This window comes from Danio aesculapii, chromosome 1 (genome assembly GCF_903798145.1).
Source record: "Danio aesculapii chromosome 1, fDanAes4.1, whole genome shotgun sequence".
Classification (NCBI taxonomy): domain Eukaryota; kingdom Metazoa; phylum Chordata; class Actinopteri; order Cypriniformes; family Danionidae; genus Danio; species Danio aesculapii.
This window is the reverse complement of record NC_079435.1, coordinates 22,673,109-22,691,951: the sequence shown is the minus strand read 5'-3', so window position 1 is coordinate 22,691,951 and position 18,843 is coordinate 22,673,109.

Genomic DNA, 18,843 nt, shown 5'->3' with positions numbered 1-18,843 from the left:
TAGGTGTGTGTGTTAGTGTGTCATTGTTCAACAGTACATTTAGTGTGTGTGTGTATATTAAATAGCCAAATTTGTAGATGTCATACAGATTCTGTTGGAGCTGGTGTGTGGTTTTCTAGACAGTTGGAGCTTACTGAACTGAACTAAAGTACAAAAGGTCTCTGCCAAGTCATGATATGATGATATGCCATTGTCTGCATATGGATAAATTATTGTATGGGCCTTATTGATAATTCGTAAAAATTACTTATTTTCTTAGTAGTCATATTGTTATTTTATCTAACATTTTTAATTTTTCAAATTAAATTGCATTACATAGAAAGAAGAGTGAGTGAGTGTGTATATGCGAGCTAAACATTACTTGGCAGGAAAGGTAGTGTTCATTTTCATCAGTGTGAATGTCATTGACCCATATTCTGACCCTACTACGTAACAACTTGAGCCCCAGAAAACCCCTGTGGAATCAACAGGCCTCTGGCAAGGACCAGATGTGAATGGGAACCTTTTTTCATAACCTCTTCTCTGCTATCTAGCGACTGCATGCAGGTTTCTCAGTGTTTACAGCTTTCAGCAGTACAATTTTGTAGTCAGTCCTACTTGAAACAACATGTTCAAATAAAAAAGTGGATTTGTTAAATCTTGTCTAATTTGAATTAGACTCTTCGTGTCACTAACAGTTTGAAATGTTAATAAAAGTATGCTTTTGGACAAGTATAATTTATATTTTTAAAAAAAGTAATTTTTTGTATATTTATTTCTGCAGTTGGGCTTTACTTTTATTAAATTACATTCAGAGAGGAATAAAATTGAATTGAAAGTAGGGGTAAAGATTTATTATGCTACAAAAGTGCTGTTTGAGTCCTTAAGGAAAACAAATGTTGCTAATAATTGTAAACTTTAAAATGATAAATCAAAATAAAATCTAATTTGCACTAATATAGTAATGACAATCCATAAATCTAAAACTAATTCTTCTAGAAAAATATTTCTGTGATAATATAACAAAATTTTGTGCTATTGACATTATAGCAATATGACTTAATTGCATTTAATTAAAGAATAAATATGTAATTTGGCTCTTTATTTTAATGTGGCGTAATTTTAAGTCTATTATATCAGATAGTTATTTTGGTGCATCAGGTTTAGGTTTTTACAGGTTCTGCCTGTATTCGCATGGGTTTCCTCTGGGTGCTCTGGTTTCCCCCACAGTCCAAAGACATGCGAATAGCTAAATTGAGTAAACTAAATTGGCTGTATAGTGTATGAGTGTGTGTGAATGAGAGAATGTATAGATGTTTCCCAGTAGGCATACAAACCACATGCCAGAGTAATTGGTGGTTTATTGTGGCAACCCCTGATAAATAGGAACTAAGCTGAAGGATGGTAAGTGAGGTTTTGATTTTTGTACCTTTTAATTTTATTTGTTAACATTTATTTAATTAATTATTATTACAACATTGATGATATTATTATTATTATTATTATTATTATTATTATTATGTAATGTTTCTTAAGCTAGCAAATGTCCATATTAAAATAATCATAGAATGATTTCTGAAAGATCATGTAACAAGGAATTATGCTGAAAGTTTAGGTTTGCCATCACTGAAACAAATTACACAATTTTAAAATAAAAAAAGATAATAAAATTATCCAAAGCTACTTACTAGTTAGAATAAAAGAAGCACATCAAATCAACAGAGAGTAGCAGTATATAAAGGATAAGTAAGTCTACAAGTCAGTTTTGTTTAGTTTTGGAGGAACAAGAGGAGAGAGTGTGTCCAATAGGCTTATTTCAAATGGTTTATGTATTATTGTATTTTGATCAAACAAATGCAACCTTGGTGAGCAAAAGCAAACACTATTATGAAAACAGTCTGTCTGTCAGTCTGCCTCATCCTGTCTATTAACAAAGTCATTGTTGGCCAGAATAAGACACAATATGGACCAGATCTTATGTTTAATCTTTGGTTTTCCTATGGAACTCAATGAATAATCGTATATTCCTATTTTAATAGGCTTCAATCTGCTTATGCACTCAGTTTGTTTGGTCTCAATTTGGAAGCCAAAAATGAGCATCAAATCTAAATCTAAAACAAATTAATTAGGCAAATAATCTAAAATCCATTCTGACACATTCACGGAAAATATTCTGTTTAGAGTTCAAGTCAAATGTATCTTTAGGTCTCTTAAACTTCTTGACTACAACCGGATAGTTTGGATTTGGTCTGTGATGTAATGTTTTGCAACGATAGTTCCAGGATAAATAAAAAGCAGACTAGACCGGGTCTAATGAGTGCAATAATATCCCACTAAAGTCTTTATTAAAAAAAAAAAAAAAAAGAAACAGTGAATGAAAGATGAGAACAGGGATCCATTCATAATGAATGTGTCATTAGGTTCTGATTGGCCATTGAGCGCAGGGCTCTGTTGCTCTGCTGTAAAGCCCTCACTCATTAATCACTGTCCCGAAAGTGGGCTGGGGGAGATCAGAGAAAGCACTCGGTGAGCGAATGCTTTTTGCATTCCTTCTCTTTCTTAAAGTCGTGTATGTTTATGCAAGCTCACTTCATTCCATTCCACCAGCCTCGCCATTCCAGATCCCTCCACATTAGGCTCATTTTCACTCCTAATTAGCAGGACCTCATGCATGTCTATGAACTCTTTACCTTCCTGATTGGTTTGTCGCGGCAATGCCAGCATCTGCACCTCTCGGGCAGCGCGAGGCTAATTGAGCTAATCATTCAAGTTAATGAGAGTATTTTTAAAGGTTGGAGGGCATAAGCAAATGAGATGGAGAGAGTGAAATGAGAAAGAGATATAATTAGAATCGCAGATGAGTTTACTTGACTTTCAGCTACGTTTGAAGCTGTGTTTTGGTTGTTAAATTAGTTTTTCAAAAGTCATAATGGAAAAGTTCTCAGAATTTGAAGAGAAACAAGCCAGAATGTTAGCAAATGATATGAGCAGTAATTATCTCAATGTTGAATGCTGTATCTCTTCTAATTGATCACTTGAATAGGAGGTATTAGCTTTGACTAATTTTTATTGCCAGATCTTGATTAAAAATAAGGAAATGAATCCACAAGCTTTGCATACAGATAATAATAATAAAATATCACAACCAAATTTTTAATAATACTAATGACTTTTAATAAACTTGCACTCATGAGGTAAGCCAAAACTGAAAGCTCAGACACATTAGTAAGTGGACATGCCAATGCTTTAAAAGTATGCCTGAAGAAGCTTCCAAACGTTTTTTTGAATTCCTTTTTGAATTGTGTTGCAGTCATCATAATTTTTGGTGATTTAAATTATTAAAACACTGTTTTGCACTTGCGACATTCTACAATATTTATATACAGTTCCATATTAAATATTACAAGCTCTAGAAAATACAGAAAATCTACTGTAAAATGACAGCAAAAAAAAGTATTACGGAATTACAGGAAATTTCTGTAATTTAACGTCCTTTTGTTTTATTTTTTATTTTCTAGAAAGCTGGGGTGAAATTTTGCATAAAGTAAGGGACGTTAAATTACAGAAATTTCCTGTAAGTTTTTTAATTACAGAAAGTGTCTGTAATTTAACATTGGTTACTTTACGGGAAATTTCTGAATTTTAACGTCTGTTATTCTAAGGAAAATTCCTGTAATTTAACATGCGTTATTTTAGGGGAAATTCTGTTATCACATTTTATGACTCAATTTGTACTCACCAATCTGGCCGATCTCATGAACCGATCACGGGTGTTTGTTTATGAGTTTACATGCAGAGGAACCGAACCGACAATATTGTAAGTTCACTAAAACCCGGCTGAACAAAATAAAAAACATTAAAATAAAATTTTTTTTTTTTTTAAACTTGAATATTTAAAAATATACCTTTTTGTAATATACTTACTGCAATGAACAAACATGTATTTATAGGTGTGCGTTTTAACTTCTTTTGCATCAAATATGCGCTTAAACTTTTTCTTGATTGAGACATGATGAATTATTCTTCCCTCATTTTGCAATGTTTCTAAATTGCTTTGTCATTTTTTTTTCTTATCAATATTTTTATGTTTTATCTATTATTTTCTGTAAAGCTGCTTCTGACCATGACATGTCCACACTAAATAGTTATAAGAGACACATTTAATATGCAACTTCCTTCATTTATTCTCTTAGGTAAGGAGAGATCTCCACTTAGGTATCATACAAGATAGAAAATCTTTCTTAGGCAGAAAATGTGCTTTATGCATTATAAAGCTTGAAGCATCAAAATCGGTACTCTGTATCAGCCGATCCCCATGACATGGAATTGGTACTTGGTATCGGTGGCAAATCCTGATCGGAGCATCCCTAATGCATTCATGTATTTAATACTTAAGTAAAGTGAGTGACTCAATTGTGTTGCCAGATTTTACTAAACAAACAAAAAAAAAAAAAACAGCAAATAAGAAAAATGCCTTTTCAAACTAAAATGAATCCAATCCAAATGCTGTATTTATATACTAAAAATAGTAAATATTTAAACTTCCCACTTTAATAACTCACATTGGAATTGATTTGTTTTCCATATACGCTCACATAATAATTTAGGGAATTCTTATATAAATTGTTGTTTCTCCTGTCACTTGAAACTGAAATGTATTACTGCACTGAAAAAAAATTATTCAAAGATGAATCTTTGGATTTACTCAATTTTTTGTTAATTTTTAACGTTAGTTAAGTGGTTGTAAACAATTTTTTTTTGGGCTGAATTTACACAAAAAAATGAAGTTGAACATTGCTCAATATAATTTGTTTGTTTAAATTCAACACAAATAAATTGTTTGCAACAGTTTTGCATGCAACACTTTTTTCAGTGTGTACCAATACTATTAGAATGTTTAGAGGACATTCAAAAGCATTGATTGAACAATCTTTCGTTACACTTTGAGGAAGTGTTGTTACTGTGTAAATACATATTAAATAATAAAGTATTAAGAATTAACAATCCAGTTGCTCTCGTTTTGTTTATGGTTAGTTGCATACAATTATGAGTAGTTTACAGTGACTATACTGCTGTTGTTAATGTAAGTTAATTTAATGTTTAGCGTGAGGAGTACATTTTGAATGTAATATCATAAATGGGTAAATCCATTTTTTCTCTTAAAAACGACAATTTCCACGGATGTATAATGCGTACCATTTAACAATTCCATTATAGTTGCATTACATGTTTACATTGCCTCATGGACTAAATATTTGCTCTCTGGCTGTCTCTTTTTCTAACCCCTTAAATTAGCGTATTTTTTATTTCATTGTTTTGTTCCGAAAAGAATTTCCTCCAGGTCCCTTGATTACAAATTTGCACCACTCTCAACGCTTATTTTCTTTGCCAGTAGGAGCGGAGTTATTTTCCTTGGCCAGCCGCCAAGACCTCATTGCCTGCCAGTCAAAACAGTTTTCACATGCTCATGGGAAGCCCTACAATAACATCTTATCATTAGAAACGAGCACATAGGCAAGTATTTGGGCCACTTGGCTCTCCTGATGTAAAATAAACATAGAGGCACTCAGTAAACCTGAGAGCTGATTGAGCCTCAAGTGCCTGGAAACACCAGCGAGACGATCTACGCAGCCTTTTTATATGCCTTTTGTGTACTTGCAGAATGTCTTTTAGATGTCTTTTACAAGTTTTTGTCTTCATCAATTGAGTTTTAAAGATTTCACTTCATTCTGAAACTGTTCTGTTGAAATGTCAGGCTGCTCTCTCTGTGTTTGGCAGTGTGTGCAAAAGCAGCGAAGTTTACAATGCCTACAGACACAATCCCAAGAGACCGTCATGCTGTGTTTACATTGAAGAAATCTCCTGTATGCACTGCTGGAACTGGCAGAAAATGCAATATTGTGTTAGATTTTCCCACCATAGTCTGTGAAGAATATATGAACTAAACACCTCTCGCTTATCTCAGATTTGTCTGCCGTTCTGCCAACAATAATGGCATGTTTGCACGTTTCCTCTTCCTTCTGACAAGGGAGGACACTTTCGGGTCATCTAGATTTGAGCTTCTTAGAAGCCGTGTGCTTTTTTTTTGGTAATCTACTACCGTGACACCCATTTTATTTTCTATTTTGTCAATTTGAATTTAATGACACAATGACACAATACAAATACAAAACGATAAATTTTATCTAACGAACGAAGAAAATTAATTACACGACCATTTGCATGCACTAAAATTCAAATCCGGAAAACAAGGAAAAACAAAACTGAAAAACAATAGAAAAAAAACAGATGCTAACTAATGCTATATAATATAATATAATATAATATAATATAAAATAATATAATATAATATAATATAATATAATATAATATAATATAATATAATATAATACACTCACCAGCCACTTTATTAGGTACACCTTACTTGTACTGTTGGACCCCCTTTTGCCTTCAGAACTGCCTTAATCCTTCGTGGCATAGATTCTGGAAATATATTCCTCAGAGATTTTGGTCCATATGAACATTATAGAATTACGCAATTGCTGCATATTTGTCGGCTGCCCATCCATGACGCGAATTTCTTGTTCCACCATGTCCCAAAGGTGCTCTATTGCATATATGTGGAGGCCATTTGAGTACAGTGAACTGTTCATGTTCAAGAAACCAGTCTGAGATGATTTGTGCTTTATGACATGGCGCGTTATCCTGCTAGAAGTAACCATTAGAAGATGGTGACACTGTGGCCATAAAGGGATGGACATGGTCAGCAACAATGCTCAAGTAGGTGGTGGCGTTGACACAATGCTCAAATGGTACTAATGGGCCCAAAGTGTGCCAAGAAAATATCCCCCACACCATTGCACCAACACCATCAGCCTGAACCATTGATACAAGGCAGTATGGATCCATGCTTTTATGTTGTTGACGCCAATTGTCCAATTTTGGTGAGCCTGTGTAAATTACAGCCTCAGTTTCCTGTTCTTAGCTGACAGGAGTGGCATCTGGCGTGGTCTTCTGCTGCTGTAGTCCATACGCCTCAAGGTTTGTCGTGTTGTGCATTCAGAGATTGTCTTCTGCATACCTCGGTTGTAACGAGTGGTTATTTGAGTTACTGTTGCTTTTCTATCATCTTGAACCAGTCTGGTCGTTCTCCTCTGACCTCTTGCATCAACAAGGCAGTTGTGCCCACAGAACTGCTGCTCACTCGATATTTTCTCGTTTTCTGACCATTCTCTGGAAACCCTAGAGATGGTTGTCCGTGAAAATTCCAGTAGATCAGCAGTTTCTGAAATACTCGGACCAGCCTGTCTGGCACCAACAACCATGCCACGTTCAAAGTCACTTAAATCACCTTTCTTCCCCCTTATGTTTGGCTTGAACTACAGCAGATCGTCTTGACCATATCTAAAGGCATTGAGTTGCTTCCATGTGATTGGCTGATTAGAAATTTGCGTTAATGAGCAGTTGGACAGCTGTATTTAATAAAAAAAAATGGCAGATGAGTATATAATATAATGTAATGTAATATAATATTTGTGCAGGTTACACGGTGGCTCAGTGGTTACCACTATCGTCTCGCAGCTAGAAGGTCGCTGGTTCGAGTCCCGGCTGGGTCAGTAGGCATTTCTGTGTTTTTCCCTGTGTTGGCGTGGATTTCCTCCGGGTGCTCCGGTTTCCTTCACAGTCCAAAGACATGCGATATAGGTAAATTGAATAAACTATTGACCGTGGTGTATATGTGTGTGTTTCCCAGTACTGGTTTGCAGCTGTAAGGGCATGCGCTGGGTAAAACATACAAGTTGGTGGTTCATTCCGCTGTGGTGACTAATAATTATTATTTTTTTTATATAAAAGAAGTGTCTTCTGTTCATTTAATCAAAACATATATGTATATATATATATATATATATATATGTATGTGTGTATATATATATATATATATATATATATATATATATATATATATATATATATATATATGTATATATATGTATATATATGTGTGTATATATATATATATATATATATATATATATATATATATATATATATATATATATATATATATATATATATATATATATATATATATATATATATATATATATATATATATAATTTTTTTTTTTTTTTTTTTTTTTCAGAACTTAATCAGATAAAGTATCAAATTAGCAGAATTTCTGAAGGATCATTCGATATTGAGGACTGGATTAATAGCTTTGAATTGCAGGAATACATTACAAGTAAAAAAGTTCTATTATATCTGCTGATACATACCTTGGGGATTTGTATTTTTAAGCTAACTTTACTTTAAACACCGTAGTAGTAGGTCTAGACATACATGATGATACTCCTGAAGAGATCTACAGCCGTATCTGCTAAAATAATAATACAAAGTATAATTTGTAGATTTAGCAAAATTCACAACAAATACATATTTTTTTTATTTTTCCTTTAATGTTTGACGTATGTATGCACATGAATTGTCATGCAATAAAATTGTATGAAAAACATTAGTAGGAGTTAGATTTCTCTATAAAGATGTGATACTAAGCAGTACAGTGAAAGTGAAGTGCTAATATAAACAAACATTCACAGATGTTGTCTGAACGGTACAGTCCAGATGTCCACAGAGACTCAGTATGACGCAACTACACACTCGTAAAAGTATTTCAGTAAGACAAAATTTTTGCTATATTTAATTTAAACTGTTTTCCTCTCGACCAGCAATTTGTCTTGCTTGTCTAATTTGATTTCTCAGTAGAGTTGCTTTGTGTTTTTAGGGACAACTGCTAAACAATCTTACTGACTGTTTCAGAAAATATTTTAATGGTTCTTTTGTTTTTTGTGTTTCATATTTGATTTCCATTGACATGGTGTAAGATTATAAAGGGTGGTTTTAAACAGATAGTTGCTCATACTGCTTAAACATACAAAGAATATAGTAACTAAACGGCAGTGTTTGTTTCTTGTCTTGACTGGCATTCACCGTGTCCTGAGGGGGGCGCCAAAAAACTATCAACAATCTTCCAAAGATAAACACTTTTTGAATATTTAGGCTTTATCCATAATTCAGTAAACGAAACTAACTAAACCTCAGAATTCTGTGTCAACTATTGTTTAATTACAATGATAAAGATTATTTTAGTGGCATCATTGTTATTATTATTATTATTATTATTATTATTATTATTATTATTATTATCATCATCATCAGCCATCGTCATCGTGTTGTTATTATTATAATTATTTTTAAGTTGTTGTTAATGATTGTAATAATTATAATTATTTTTTCTACTACTATAGTAGTAATGCCACTAAATATAAATGTTAATTTGTTTTGGTAGTAGTGTGAGTAGTAATAATAATGACGATGATGTTTAAATACAATTGTGTCATCTAAATTAACTAGTAATATTTAACAAAATAAACATTTTATTTTAAATATAAGCTTGCACATGTAAAAAAGCCTCTTCTACAATTACATGACAAAATTATTAGGCAGATTAATTTATTCACTTTTTAATTAATTCCTCAACTTGAAAACAGATTTAAAAAATAAAAATACATATCTTCAATCTAAGACAAGAAACTTTATTCTAAATCTTTACACAAAAACTCTCATTCTTTTTTGTTATCTTGCTTTGGTGATCAAAAGCTAAACCTAGAACACACACATGCACACAAACACAAAGCCGAAGACACAAGGAAACACTCAACCTCTCTGTCTTTTCACAGAACTATTATGCATGGAGGAAGTCCAGAGCACGCACAACTTTCAGGGGAAGAATATTTCAGCTGCTTTGTAATGAATCTGTTTGAATGCACATTGATTGCCAATGTGAACATGAGTTACGACATTAGGGTCAGGAAATAACCAGCACTTAGGGCAAAAAAAAAAAAAATGCCACTTCAAGGTTGGTACTTTTTGCAGAATCATAGTAAGCTGTCAGACAGGAGGAGGGTATTAAAGCTACATTTTACAGACCATATAAAAGGGATAATTCACCTACAATTTTAAATTCATCATTTACTCTTCCTCCACCTCTTCCAAACATGTTTCTTTTTTTCTCTTGAACATACTCACCGGCCACTTTATTAGGTACACCTTACTAGTACTGGGTTGGACCCCTTTTGCCTTCAGAACTGCCTTATTTTTCATGGCATAGATTCAACAAAGTACTGGAAATATTCCTTAGAGATTTTGGTCCATATTGACATGATAACATCATGCAGTTGCTGCAGATTTGTCAGCTGAACATCCATGATGCAATTCTCCCATTCCATCTCATCCTAAAGGTGCTCTATTGGGTTGAGATCTGGTGACTGTGGAGGCCATTTGAGTACAGTGAACCCATTGTTATGTTCAAGAAACCAGTCTGAGATGATTCGCACTTTATGACATGGCGCAATATGACATGGCAGAAATCGAGACTTTTCAGACCAGGCAATGTTTTCCCAATCTTCTATTGTCCAATTTTGGTGAGCCTGTGTAAATTGTAGCCTCAGTTTCCTGTTCTTAGCTGACAGAGTGGCACCCGGTGTGGTCTTCTGCTGCTGTAGCCCATCCGCCTCAAGGTTCAACATGTTGTGCTTTCAGAAATTCTCTTCTGCACACCTCAGCTGTAACGAGTGGTTATTTAAGTTACTGTTTCTTTTCTGTCAGATATAACCAGTCTGGCCTTTGGTATCAAGGCATATGTGCCCACACGACTGCCGCTCACTGGATATTTTATAATTTTCTGACAATTCTCTGTAAACCCTAGAGATAGTTGTGTGTTAAAATTCCAGTAGATCAGCAGTTTCTGAAATACTCAGACCAGCCCGTCTGGCACCAACAACCATGCCATGTTCAAAGTCACTTAAATCACCTTTCTTCCCCATTCTGATGCTCAGTTTGAACTGCAGCAGATCGTCTTGACCATGTCTACATGCCTAAATGCATTGAGTTTCTGTCATGTTTAGCTGATTAGAAATTTGCATTAACGAGCAGTTGGACAGGTGTACCTAATAAAGTGATATTAATAAAGATATTTCCAACATTCTTTAAAATATATTTTGTTGCGTTAACTACTACAGGTTTGAAATCACTTGTTCAGAAAAAAGTTAATAAATTGTCTCTTTCGAATGAACTACTCTTAAAAGCGTAGTCTGAGAAGCTTCATAAAATCGTATTTGAGAAGCTTTTTTTATTTGTTTGTTTTTGTTTTACTTACTGGAAATTTTTAAGTATTCATTGACCATCAATTCCAATGAGGGTATACTGCTCATTCATGAAAGAATGTCAGACAGTCTTTGAGGCATGTCATTCAGCACACTCTTTATCTACCGTCACAGCTTCCTCCTCACCATGACATAAGCAAGCTGCATATCTTTCAGCTGAGGTAGCAATTGGTTAAATGTGTTTAACCTGTAGTCAAACTCCACCCAGGCCTCCTCAGGGCTTCACTGTGATCTCAGAGGCTCATCTGGTGTCCGATTGTTCAGTTTGTTCCGTTCTGATTGTGAAATGCTTCATGAGTGCTCTGATTGTCTTGTTGTGTCTGCTCTTAAAGGAGATAAAATTAGTTAGTGTGCTAGGTATTGTATTGGGAACAAACTGTAAATGTATACACAATTTAGTTAGTTAGATTTTTGATACTTGTTCAAACTACTCATTTAAATGAGCTGAGTTTTTTTTTTGGGACAAATTAATTATTTTATGTTTAGTCCACTTAAATTGTTTGTAAAAACGATTAAGTTGACTTAATCTATTTGTGTTGGGACAATGTGAAGCAATTGTGTGGAACCCAATATTTTTTTACAGTGTAGTTAGTTATTAAATTTAAAATTTCCTTCAGCATATGTTTTACACAGTAGATGAACCCAGTACTAGGAACCACCCAAACACTCTCACATTCACACACACACTCATACACTACTGCCACTTTCAGTTTAATTAATTCACCTATAGCACGTCTTTGGACTGGGGGAGAAACCGGAGTACCTGGAGGAAACCCACGCCAACACTGGGAGAGCATGCAAACACAGAAATGCCAACTGGTTCAGCTAGAACCAGCAACCTTCTTGCTGTGAGGCGACAGTGCTAACCGCTGAGCCACCGTGTCACCCTAAAATGAACTTTTTGTTACATTTTTTTATTCTATTCTAAAATATACCAACTGAACTAAATTGGCTGGAAACTAATTGTGTTGGGACAACCATGAATGTGTGGAACCCAGTAATTTTTTTTACAGTGTAGGATTGAGAAATCCCTATAAATTTTTTTTTATAAGAAATTAAGATTTTTTTTGTTTTGTTTTGTCTTTTTTTTCTTTAGAAATTAGAAACAAAGTCTGGATCATTTGTTTACATTAATTAAAAAATGTACTTAACATTTACCACAATTTTGAACATAATTTCTAAAAATCAAGGCTGATAAAAAGTGCATTCACTTAGGCATTTAAAAAGAAATTGATTAAAACAGTCATGAACAGGTACCTGAGATTCTGAAATACTTATTTTTAAGTGGTTTAATTTAGTTATTTTGATTGATTTCTCTCATTACGGAAACGCATTACACAATTGACAATTTTTTTTTACGTATTTTGATAAATTATTTTCTAAATGATGTGAAAAAAAAAGAAAAATCACAAGGTGAATGGTTGCAAACAATTTATATGGGTTGAGTTTAAACAAACAAACTAAATTTACTAGTGTTCAACTTAATTTGTTTGTTTACATTCAGCCCATATAAATTGTTTGCAACCACTGGCCTTTAAAAAATGGTAAATCCAATGAATTATGGTGTTTAAACACAATGGTGTTTTTCACTGCACCTAAAAAAAAAGTAATTTCTGCACATCAAATGAAAAGAAACATTTTTTTAATTAAATAAATTAACGCTTGATTAACATTGGTTGCGATAATGATATGTAGTTTTCATAAGTTGGGTTAATTATATCTGTGATGATTTAAGTATACTTTGTGGTTTTTGGTATATACAAAAGAAAAAATGGAATTAAATAATTTCTCGCAACATGACAATCTTATGTACACATCAAAACTTAGACTTGATCTGTATCAGTTTGTTGTGAGGTGGTATGGAGCTTAATTTTAAATAAATTTATAAGTTAAATTACAGAGATGCTCAAGTTGTTTCATTTAACAATAGCTATAACTAAATTAAAACATTTGTTAAATGTACTTAAAAACAAAATCAAGAAGTGCTTGTTATACTAAGGAACTTTTAGTACTCAGAAAATTAGGTACTAGAGTAAGTGTGAGTGTTTGTTTTAGAGAGAGAGGAGTTTCAGGTGGTTTGAAAGTAAAGAAAGTAATGTAAAGACATGGTACAGCACGGTTGGCTTTAGCAAAGTCCCTTCATTTAATAAATAACAGCTTTAGTGAAAATGACTCCTGTTTTCAAAATAAGTTCTGCATAGCAAGTTTAATGTATAATAAGCTTAAATATTATAAATTGTATTGTTGTAATTACATTAGGAAGCATTTTGACCAATCAAACACAGCCACACTCACAGGATTTAAATAAGAATAAGGAATCAATAGGGTTTGACACTCATGTTGCGGCCGTTTTCATGTACTGACCTAATATATAAGTGTATCCAGATTTGCATTATATGAAATATTTAAGTGTCATACATCCCTCTGTCATACATCTGCCAGGTCGGAATGTCCCGTAGTATACACACTGTTCCTTATACACAAAAGACTTTTAACCAAGATGTTTTATCTATGGGAGTGTTATGTACATTTCCTAATACTGTAGGGTGTTTCTATTGGTAATCACACCTGCTTCTTCAAATCTAACCTCTCTCTTTCATTCCTTTTGTGATCCTCAAGCAGTTCTGGATTACTGCATACATTTTCACCAAACCTTCTCAACCTTGCTATTGCTAAAGCTTTTCGTTTTGCACTTGCTAGCTGTGTACAATTAAACTAATCCTAAAAAAAAATGATAAACCCTTAGTACATTTTAAATACCATTAAATTTATATAAGTTGTTTAAAGGTAGTATCAGGGCTCACAAAACTACTAGCCCGACGTCCTGGGGTTATTAAATTTCCAGTCAGGCTACCAAAAATTAACCCACCCTGCCCTTCAAACTATCTTAATGGGAGGTAAAATATAACCTCTTTCAATGCTTTTGCATTGTCTCCCAAATTCGGTAATTATGATGGATGTCATTTTCATTCAAGGAGACACTGAATATTTGCTTGAATTAGTGTTTGCTTTTGGTGTTGTCAACAGAACTGGTACCAGTTTTTCCACAGGATTTTTTTTTTAAAGACAGACAGACAGACAGACAGACAGTCAGTCAGTCGTTTAATCAAAATAATTAAATCAAATGGTTATTTTCAAAAATGTACATGAAGCCTATAATGAATGGCGTTATAGTGTTGTATTTAATAAATGTAAGTATTTATTTTTACTTATAGTGAAAGTAATGTCTTTTCTATTTGAGCTACTTGAATTTATTTCATGCTACCGTAAACTGAAGAGTAGCTGTCTGAAAAGCTACAAGGGAGTTTGACATTTTGTGAGCCCTGAGTATGCAATATGCTTGTTTACTTATTCCTGAAAAAGAATCTCTCTATACCACACTTGTTACGTTATATGAGAATGAAGATGTGGAGGAAGAGTATGTTTTGCTAATAATAGAGAAACCATGATAGATTAGCAATTTTTACTCAGTGCATTTATTTAGAGATTAAAAAGAACATTTTCATAAAATTGTAAATCCAGCAATTATCTAAGTGTAGAAAACTACTTGTTTCGGTAATGATAATCAAAGTTGTGTAAACATTCTGATGTGAGAATTTAATATTACACTGGACAAATATAAAGAAATATTTATATCAGCCATCTTGAAGTAACTGGCTCATGTGCTTTCACTCAAAATTAAAGGTTTACGTGTATTTAAACAGTCCTTTGAAGGGCACCTATTTTACCCCTTTTACAAGATGTAAGATAACCCTTCAGTGTTTCCAAAATGTGTCTGTAAAGTTTCAGCTAAAAATACCCATCTGATTATTTATTATAGGCTCCAGAATCTGCCTATTTTGGTGTCTGAATACATTGTAGCTGTTTTTGTAGCCTGTGGCTTTAAATCCAAAGGAGTTGCTTCTCCCCACCCACTGTTCCCACATGCGTGTCTGCTTCTCATCATGCATTAACTCTGATAATTAGCACAGTGACAGAGACTGACTCGGATGAAGCTGAAATACAGCTCATTAGTCAAAAATACCAAGTAAATTGATTCCATGTATTTGTGGTGGAGTTTATTCAAGCCTTATTGAAACGATGAGTCTCACACAAATGCTGTTTGCAGTACACACACACATATTAGCATTTATTGACACTATGTGGCTGTGGGGATTTATAGCGGTTAAAAATTACAGAGGGATTTTACTTTCATTATTACAATTATGCTCTATTTTAAAAACGTTTTAAATGTATAAAATGTATAAAAATCACAGAGAGTTGGAACAGATTTTTTAATCACAGTTTTTTTGCAAAAAAAATTAAAAATCTGTTGATGTTATTGTACATGTTATTATAGAAATATGGCACCTGTCAATCAATTAAGTGGACAGGGAAAACCGCACTCCTACGTCACGTTGCGGTGGGCCTCAAAATCACTGGGATTTGGGTCCTATTTTAACATCAGGACATTTTTTTAAAATAATATATTAGAGCAATTAATTAATTTTCATGTTTCTATTTTAATTACAACATAACACACATTCAGACATGCCTGTAGGTGGACACCTTGCGGTAATGAAGATTTCAGTAGAAATTGTAGTAAAAAATATTTTCACATTGAAAATTACACATTGTAGGCTACTTGGTAGAGAAAAGAATTGTCTTTTCTTTTTATGTCTTTAATATTACTAAATGACTAAGTTTTGTTTAGCTTTGTTGTTTTAATGGTTTTGTGAGAATAACCTGTATAAGCTGAATTGCAGTAGTCTAGATGAGAAGATATAAATGCATGTGATTACTTAGTAAAAATCTCAACTGGAAAAAACACGAATTGACAACTGCATTTTCCTGCTTATCAAGTAACAGGGCAGAGTAAACGACAACGCCTAAGTTAATAACTGATGGTTTTTATATGGGTAGCCAACCTGCTCGACACTTGATTTAAGCTGCAAGAGATGGCTAATTGTGCAAACACTCTTGCCTCAGTCTTACACTCAAGTTTTAAAAATGTCTTGGTCGATCAAGCCTTAATGTGTGACAAACAGGTAGTTAAAGCACACAGACCACCATTGTCATTTTGCTTGATGGGCACATATATTTGAGTATCATTGGCATAAAAAAAGATACTTTTGTAGAGCATATGTAAAGAAAGCAAAATGGGATAAGAAGACATCCTTGGGGAACCCTGCCTGTCAGACATTTTACAGGACAGAAATTGTTCTATTGTTTGAATAAGATTTGAGTCAGTTCAGTGCATGACCTTTAATACCCACACAGTGTTCAAGATGAGAAATAATCCAAAGGCCAAATCCAAAAGCAGAAGTATTACAGAGTTCCCAGTATCAACAGATATTAAAATGTCACTTGTCATCTTAAAAGAGCAGATTACTGTGCTGTGATGTTTCCTAATACTAGACTGAAAAGATTCAAAGACTCTCTTTTATCTCTAAAATGTTACAATAGAACAAACCATACCTTCACAAGCGTTTTAGAGATTAAATATATTTTAAAAATGGACTACAGTCTGTCACTCAATTTTTTAAATGTTTTATTTTAGTTTTAACACTAGTGTTGTTTAAATATCCTGGAGCAAATCCTGCATGAAGGCTCTGGAGACTGGAGGTCATTACTAAGATATGAGGCCCAATGACATCAAAAACCTGAATAAGGACACAATAGAATAATATCAGTTAGAGATGAGGTTAGTTTTAACTTTCAAAGTAGTCTATTTTTTTATTATTTTTTCAAAATAATCTATGAAAAAGGTTTCAAAGACAACAAAGTTGAGAATCCTTCAACTTTATGCAAATGAAGAGCAACTTTCTTGAGCGACAGCCAATAGGAGCCAACAGGTCACCACACAGAGCGACAGGCAGCTACAAAGTTGCTGCTAGTGTCAGTGAGACCTTAGTCTCCTTCACAGCTCTTTGAAAGTTTATTAATGAAAACAAAGTTCTGTCGTGAAACTCTGTTGGGGCGCAGGCTGACAAGTCCTTCCCATCTGCTTCTAGCTGTGGCCAATGTGATTAGTTGCTGTTATCTCAGCAGGCAATGAGCTTCCTCCTCTGGCTGTCCAAAATTGCCTACTACTCAGTAGGTACTACATTTGAATTTGAATATACTACTCGGCAATTAGAATAGTATATTCTATACAGTATGAATGTGAGCAGTATGAATAGACCTCGGACGTACTACATCTGCCATTTTGTCGTGATCACGTGACCTACCCGTGTCAGTTGCGTCACTTCACTCCCATCCATGAATTCTCTCGCGGTGGATTATGGGATAGTGTGGCATCCGTCAGATGCACACTTTAGAACAGGGGCGGGCAAGCTCGGTCCTGGAGGGCCGGTGTCCTGAATAGTTTAGCTTCAACTCCAATCAAACACACCTGAACATGCTAATCAGTGTCTCCAAGATCACTAATTATCTATAAGCAGGTGTGTTTGATCACAGTTGGAGCTAAACTGTGCAGGACTCTGGCCCTCCAGGACCGAGATTGGCCACCACTGCTTTAGAATCTCATCAGGAGTAGTAGGTCATCCAGGTGGTACTTGAATACTATTTTTCGAATTCTATGAATTCAGACATACTACTCCGCTCACATACTGTTTTTTTTATTTTTTTATTTTTTGTACTATATAGTATGGAAGTATGCGATTTTAGACTCCGCATCAGTGTTGTTTGTGTTAGCAGTCTACAGCATGTTTTCTGAGACCCTCCTCCACTCCACCTGTGTAAAGATCTGCTATAAGGATATACATGTATGGTATGTTTACAGCAGCAGTGTGTTTTATTCTCAGACATAATATCCATGAATATACTGGCAGTACATGCTCTCTGTACCAATTATCAAAGCAGTAGCAGCAGCGAATATCCATTATTATCCTAAATATGTTGGAGAGTTGTCATGACAGAAAGTACATAGTATCTCTAGCAACACGTGCAACTTTTATTTTTTCCATATATGTTCTACCTGACGACAGACTCATCGTCTCATGTGTTTAACCTTTTACCTGTTAATCAGGATTTAACTATGGCTCTGCATTGCGTACTCTAAAAGAGAGAATAGGGTGTAATATTTAAATAAAAAATCGGTTTACACGAACAATGCTGGGTTGTATTACCCAATGTTGGGTCAAATAGACTATATATATATATATATATATATATATATATATATATATATATATATATATATATAATTGATTTTGATTGGATTACATAAAGTGTTGCTTGCCATTTTACTAGTTACATGATGAAAATGTTTACAACAATTCAATAAGAAACTGACTGTAGAGAATAGAAAGCATGCAGATTGTTCAAGAGTTCCACTGATGTTCCTCAATCGTTCACACAGACATTCATATAGTTATCATGCAGTCATATCAAAGTCACGTTTCTTGGCTTCTTTGAAATATCACAGAGATTCCCATGTAAGATTACAGTGATATCTCCACATGCGACATACTCAAACATTCCGTAACATTTAAAGGGATAGTTCACACTAAAAAAAGGAAATGTGCTCATTTATTCAGCCTCATGCAGTTTTAAAACCTTTGAGTTTCTCTTTTCTGTTGAACACAAAAGACATCAACATCTATAGTAAGAAAAAGAATACCATGGAAGTCAATGCCTAGCAGTTTCCAACATTCTTCA